Here is a 7934-nt window from a genome sequence, read left to right as displayed (position 1 = left end):
TATTACTAGTATAAGTGGTAAACTTTTATTGGTTTTAAGACTGACTCTGTAATGATGCAGTTAGCCTATCAGTAGGATAGATAAGAACATAAGAATAGCCACAATGGGTCAGAGCAATGGTCCATTTAGTCCAGTATCCTGTCTCCAATAGTGGCCAATTCAGGTCACAAGTACCTGGCAGAAACCCAAATAGGAGCAACATTCCATGTTACCAATCCCAGGGCAAGCAATGGCTTCCCCCATATGTATCTCAATAATAGACTATGGACTTTTCCTCTAGGTCCAAACCTTTTTTAAACCCAGATACGCTAACCGCTGTTACCACATCCTCCAGCAACAAGTTTCAGAGCTTAACTATTCTTTGAGTGAAAAAATATTTTCTCCTATTTGTTTTCAAGTATTTCTATGTAATTTCATTGAGTGTTCCCCAGTCTTTGTATTTTTTGAATGAGTGAAAAATCACTTCACTTTTACCTGTTTTACTCCACTCAGGGTTTTGTAGACCTCAGTCATATAACCCCTATGACTATCAGAGTTGAGAGTGAGGTTGTATCAGTAGTGTAGGGAGTGAGACTGACTGTAATGATGCAGCTAGACTATATCAGTAGTATAGCGTCTTTGACTGTATCAGTGTTGACAGTGAGGTTGTATCAGTGGTGTAGAGAGTGTTGGGCAGACTGGATGGACCATGCAGGTCTTTTTCTGCCGTCATCTACTATGTTACTATGTTACTATGTAGAGAGTGAGACTGACTGTAATGATGCAGAGCCTATGACTTTATCAGTTTTGACAATGAGGCTGTATCAGTGGTGCAGGGAGTGGGGCTGTTTTATTGTTGAGAATAAGGCTGTATTAGAAGTACAGGGAATGAGACTGTCCTCCTTTGCTCTTGGGCCCGTCCTTGTCTAACGTTAGTAACCAATGTTGGTTACCTACGTCAGACGGGGGCGGGCCCAAAAGGAGAGAGAGACGCGAAGGAAGAATGGGCGAAGACAGAGGCGTCAGCTGATCTTCTTGCCCGTGCAGCTCCTTCACATAGAGGTGAGAGGTGCTGCACGGGCCCGGTAAGAGGGAGGGGGGCCCGATGGAGGGGGGGGAATGGCGGCGAGGACCCACGGAGGAGGCAGAGCACAGGGCGGAGGGTGTCAGTCAGGAGGCGGAGCTGTGGGGTTGACAGAAGAGTACAGAGGAATGGAGGGGGGGCCGGCCGGGGCTTCTAAAGTAAGGATTTCTTTGTTTTGCTTTTAAAATTTATAATGCGGGGAGCAGCGGCGACCTCGGATGGGGTGGGGGGGCAAGGCCGTTCAAACAGGACGCTCCTGAGGAGCGCCTTTGCACCCTCCCGGTCCTTTATTTTTTAACTTCTGGATTGCTTGCAGAGGGAGCGGGGAGCAGCGGCGACCTGGGGCATCAATAAAGGACGCCCCTGGCGCGTGTTTTCACCCTCCTTGTTCTTTTTTTTTTTAGTTCTACATTAGAGTTTTTAGCCGGAGAGCCCTAACGAGAGGTACAGACCTCTCGTTAGATTTCTCGGCGTTTTCCTTCATTAAACCAATCGGAAAATGTTAGTGTGCATGTCATTTCAAAAGGGTTTCTACACTAATTGCTCATCTGCATTCCATTTTCGTTAGCTGCTAAGGTCCTCGAAAAATGGGCTTTAGTACATGAAACGGTTGGCAATTTCTTCGATAAAGGGTCATTAAAGGGTTGTTAAAGTTTTGTGCATCTGGGCCTCAGTTCTTTAAAATTCGTTAAGGACTTTTACGTTTCACATTTTTTTACGAAACGTTGATGCATCTGGGCCTGAGTACTTTAGTAAGGTTGAAAAGAAGACTGTGCCTACCAATTTAGCACTGCTCTTAATTCAAATGAGTCTTATCAACACATAGAAGCAGCTCAGATCTCCTAGAAAAGAAATCCTTCATATATTTGAGAAACAATTTTGTCAAATACTATCTGTAAAGCAAAACATTGTGAATGAATGATTAGCAATTAATACATCTAGGGGCTCATTTTTAAAACAGAAAAACATCCAAAAAAGCAGTAGATGGACTTTCTTTTCCAAAACTTCCAAAGCACTATTTTTGAAACCGATTTTTTAAGATGGTTTTCTATGCTGTTCATATACATTGCATCCAAATCACAAGAGAGCTTTTTGGGGGTGGGATTGGACGTTCCCAAAACTTGGACATTTTTCTGCCATAATGGAACAAAGAAAAAATGTCTGGGGCTAAAAAACATTTTGGTCTAGACCAGTTTCAATCACGACTAAGTAACAAAAGGATGCCTAAATGACCACTGGATGAATAAAGGCATGACATCCCCCCTTACTCAACCCATCCTACCCCCAAAAGATGTGAAAGAAACAGTACATTCCAGCCTCTATGATGGCTTCAGATGTTATGGCCAGTCCTATCAAAGCAGTAAGCAAGTCTCTGGAGTAGCCTAGAGGTCGGTGCAGTGCACTGTAGAGAAGAGAACCCAGGTCCATATCCCACTGTAACTGTTACACCTGTGGTGGAAAGAATGAACCCTCTAACACCCACCAAAAACCTACTGTTCCAACATATAGGTGACACCTGCAGGCATAAGGGCTATTGTAGTGGTTTACAGTTGGGTACAGCAGGTTTTTTTTGGTGGGTTTTGGAGTGCTCACCATACAATACTACCTTTTCACAGAGAGGTATTGAATAATAAGGGAAAGGCTTCCTTCATGCAGACATTTTGTCCAGCATCAGTCTAAATATGGCAACATTGTCCAGTTCAGCACACTATTAGCTGCCAAGTTCATGCAAAGTTAATCATGTTCAGTAGAAAATAAATCTGTTGCCTCAGGCTGCTTGCTATGTGAATACTCCATCACTGTTTCATTATTGATACCAAGTATTACATATTAAGGGCATTTGCTTTTAATTCATTTATCCAGTCCTTACATGCACATGGTTTTGCTTTTTAAACCCAAAAGTGAATCCTAAGGGTGTTTGAGCAATTAGGTATAAACTGTGCTGTTTCTGACTTGTTTTGGGATTTGGACTGCTTTGGGTCCTGATCTGTGCATCTGCTATCTTATCTTGCTGCACCATATGTCTGGAATAGACTTCCTGAGCTGGTATATCAAGCCATCTCTGGCCATCTTCAAATCTAGGGTAAAAGCCCACATCTTTGATGCTGCTTTTAACTCCTAACCCTTTCTCACTTGTTCAGTACCCATGTTTTATCATTCCCACCTTAGAAATTCCCTTATCTTTTATTAGTCCTGTTTGTCTGTCCTAATTAGATTATAAGCTCTATGGGGCAGGGGATGTCTCTTTATGTACAGTGTACACACTGCGTACGTCTAGTCATGCTATAGAAATGATAAGTAGTAGTACTTTTACTAGTATTTTTACTGATTATAGAATCTAGCTTTTTGGGGGGGAGGGGTCATGATGACTGTGGCACGGCAAGTGCTGGAAGGGCCAGGAGATGGGATGGAGGAGATTGCTTGCAGTGGGGATGGGCGGGGATAGGTTAGATTCCCACAGGGATGGGTTAGATTCCAGTGTGGACAGGTGGGAACAGATTAGATTTCTGTCCCCGTGCAATTCTCTAGTCCCTTCTCAATGATCTGCGCAGAAACCATGATAAGGGATCTGCTTCGATACTAGTGTTGCTGGATTTCTCGGCAGCCTTCGACATTGTGGATCATAATATGCTTATGAGGCTGGCAGAAACAGGTATCAGTGTCTCGGTATTTACATGGTTCAAATCCTGTTTGTCAGACAGACAACAATCAGTTCTCTTCAACAACAGGACATCGTTACCTTGGGCACTGAACGGGTTGCCACAGGGATCCATACTGTCTCCCATTTTATTTAATATCTACCTCAAGCCTCTGGATGAGCTGCTTCAGTCAATTGGCACAAAATTCTATATCAGTGCTAATAATGTGCAACTACTCATGCCCAATGAACTAGATCTACCCACAGCTTTGAATAAACTGATTGCCTGTATAGCTGTAACTCAGGAATGGGTAAAAAACAACAAACTCTGCCTGAACCCAAGCAAAACAGAGATTATTTGGGTACCTAACACAAGTGGACAAATACCTGACTTTAAAATACCTTTTGGGAAGTATAAACTCCCCTAACATCACAGGTCAGGAATCTTGGAATACAGCCGAACTCATCACTCACTCTGATCCCGCAAATTCAAACAACTTTTAAAAATTCTCTCTATCACCTGTGGCAACTGCGAAATCGATCTCCATATATTGCAAAGACGAGTTTGACCAAAAGCCAAAAAGAGTTTCATAGAAGGCTGCAAGCAGCATGACCACTATACTGGCTACCAGTTCCATACAGGGCTAAATTTAAAACTCTGTGTTTGATTTTCAAGGTCCTCAGACAAAATGGGCCAGATTATTTAAAGAATAAGTCCTTTACGCACCTTTGAGACCTCTAAGGACCTCTCAAGGAGCATCACTACCTATACCCTATTCAATGTGATGCCTGCCAGTGAGCCTTCTCAGGAGTAGCCCCCACACTCTGAAACTTACTCCCAGAGGGGCTACATGTTACTTGAGACTACCTCTACTTCAGGAAGCAGGTGAAAGCCTGTCTCTTCTTACAAGCCTTTTATTGATATGGTGACTGACTATACACTTACTCTGCACCCGGACTAGCTTGCTGCACTCCCTGTAAGTTAGACCAGTTCCTCATATCCTTTAACTGTACAAAGATTTTGCCTTGAATTTAGTCACCCATCTATTTATCCCAATTGACTCTGTACTACCCATCTTGACCCCATCTATATATCTGCACTTGACCCCTCGTTTGCATAGAAAAGCATTATCATCATATCTATGCTATATGAATGTTCTGTTGCATTGTTTATTAGGGGCTAGGTTTACTAGGTGGAGCTATGGGCGCATTAGCATTTTTAATGTGCGTAAATGGTGTACATGCGTTAAATGCTTATGCGCCCATAAAAATGTATAGGTGCATTAGCGTTTACCATGCCTTAAATTTACAGGCACGCAGTGACGATCCTAGGTCGGCTGCCACCCGGGCCGGATCACCGCTGTTCACTCCCCCCCCCCCAGGGTGCAGCACAACACCCCCGGCACAATGACATCTCCCCCTCCCCAGCACATCAAGGCTCCCCCCGGGTGAATTCTTGGCTGCTGGAGGGTGCAGCCGCACGCCTGTAGGCTCCACTGGCTCCCTGCTCCCTCTGCCCCAGAACAGGAAGTAACCTGTTCCGGGGCAGAGGGAGCAGGGAACCAGCGGAGCCAACAGGCACGCGGCTGCTCTCGGCACCCTCCAGCAGCGTGCACCTGGGGCAGACCGCCCCACCCTTCCTATGCCACTGCAGGCACAAATGCTAATGCACCTTAGTAAACATACCCTTAGGTGTTTTATTGGTATTATGTTGGCATCCCTATATTATTTCAATATTCTTCCATGCTGTCTATTATGGTATTGTTAGTATTGTTCTGACATCATATTTACAAGTTTACCTTATTTATTGTATTTTTGTTTATATTTTACTATTGTTATGTTGTTAACAAAATTGTAACTTTTATGTTAAACTGGACCTGTTATACACCTCAATGGGTGAATCTGTTCATAAAGGCAGTTAATAAATCCCAATAAATAAATATAAGGGGGGAACGGTGAGATGTGTACCTGGGACCTTTTATGTGAAGTCCACTGCAGAGCTCCTTAGGATGCACCACCGCTCTTCTGGGTTTTCTGTGTGGACAGTCTACTAAGAATGCTGGTCCCTCACACATCCTAATGGCTTGTTTTTGTACATTTTTCCCTTGGAATTTTTTTTTTTTTTTTCAAAAATGGTCCTAAAAGCACTGAGCACAAAAACATCTAGCAAACGGCCTTTTTTGATACAAAAAGTTGGACATTTTTTGGTTTGAGAATGGACATATTCGCTACTGGATTTGTGGACATTTTCTGCAAAATATCCAAAATCTAATTTTGACATATGAAAAATGTCCCTCCTTGGTGCTCATTCTCAAAGCAGATGGACGTTTTAAAATGCCTTAAAAATGTCCAAATCCTGATTTTGAAAATTCAGAATTTGGCTGTTTCACACTGTAGTGTGGCCTAGTGGTTAGAGTGGTGGACTTTGGGCCTGGGGAACTGGGTTCGATTCCCACTGCAGGCACAGGCAGCTCCTTGTGATTCTGGGCAAGTCACTTAACTCTCCATTGCCCCTGGTACAAAATAAGTACCTGTATATAATATGTAAGCCGCATTGAACCTGCTATGAGTGGAAAAGTGCGGGGTACAAATGTAACAAAAAAAAAATAGCAAGTGGGCATGTTTTGGGTCCAAAAGTAGGACATCCAACAAGGATTTTCAAATGGGAAGAAGCAGCCATGTCTAAAAAGAAGGATGTTTTTATCTAGATCTGACCTGTTTCGGTCATGTCCAAGTTACAAAAGGGTGTTCTAATTGAGCAACTGACCACTGGAAGGATTAAAGTACTACTCCTTCTTAATCACCCAGTGGTTGCTGCTGTCTCTTTCCTTCTCCCCTGGAAGTTAAACTGGAAAGGAAAATCAGGCTCTTTGTCAGCTGTAGGTATTACAGCCATTCTGAATAGTCTGCAGCACAGAACTGTAGCCTACTGGTTAGTGCAGTGGACTGTAAACCAAGGGACTCAGGTTTAAGTCCCACATCAATTCCCTTTAAAAAAATATATATATATATAATTCTGAACCTTCTAAAAACAGAAAAATATCTACTGTACCTAAATATATGACACCTGTATATTTTATTATTTATTTTTAGTATGTTATTTGTTGTTATTATTAGTGTATATTTTTAATATTATTTATTTTTAATGTAATTTTGTATATTATTTATTTTGTAGCCCCTTGAAGCAGCCCTGCTGGGCGAAACACAGCCTGTGTCCAGCTATTCTATACGTATTTTAATAAAATATATTTTGGTTTTTCAACGATCTGCTCTGTTTACTGGTATTTTTCAGGTCCTGAAGGGATCACATTTACAAAATTAAAAAAAAAAAAGTTACACTGGGCTTTGAATCTGTGTGGCTTGAGTTACAGTTCACTGCAATAACCGCTAGGCTACTCCACCCTTTTGAAGGGATGTTTGCCTGGTCATATTTTTGAAAAACGATGCCAGACAATCATGTCCCTGTCTTTTTTGTCGTTCAAAAGTTGGGCATTTCACCACAATCAAACGGAAATCTAGGCCTTTTTTCTTGATTGCAGCTGTGAAATGATTTTTTTTTGAACTCGCAGACTTTTTTTTTTATGTCCCTGCAAAACTTCGGCCTTTGTTTTATCCTATCTATAAAGTGCAGTTGCAGAAGTAGTAGGAATTCATTTCATTCACTTTCGTTCTGCATCTTAAGTTTTCAGAGTTCCCAACGGAACGTTCCCCGGAACGCTAGCGCCATATATTTCGCATCTTTTAAGCTAAAAATATACAATTTTCAGAGATCACGAGGGCCAGATGTACAAAGCATTTTCCCATACATATACACTGGGACAATCTTTCAATATTTCTGTCAGAAGCACTTTTACCTATCACCGTACAGGAAGCGAAAAAAAAGAAGAAAAAAAGCTAGTTAATGAAACATTTTACGAAATGCAAGACAAGATAGACTGCTTGAATTTCTATTAAAAGAAAATTCCATGTTTTGTTTCGGAGGTGAATAGTTTCCTCACTGCCCAAAATGCGCATTCATATTCATGAGTGAGCGCGCAAATAAAGATAAATCCCTGCCGTAACAACACTTAGATTCGCATCCGTCTTTGCGAGTCTTTTTACACGGGAGCGATCGGAGACAGATGCTTGCGGGGCTTTTTCTCCTTGGCTATCCGGCGACCAGAAAAAGAGACAGAAAGAAAGGAGAAACGTTTAGAGAACGCACTTTTGTTTTCGGCGTCATTAAAAACCTTG

Source organism: Microcaecilia unicolor, chromosome 2 (genome assembly GCF_901765095.1).
Source record: "Microcaecilia unicolor chromosome 2, aMicUni1.1, whole genome shotgun sequence".
In the NCBI taxonomy this organism is placed as follows: Eukaryota; Metazoa; Chordata; class Amphibia; order Gymnophiona; family Siphonopidae; genus Microcaecilia; species Microcaecilia unicolor.
Note: the sequence above shows the minus strand (reverse complement) of the source record.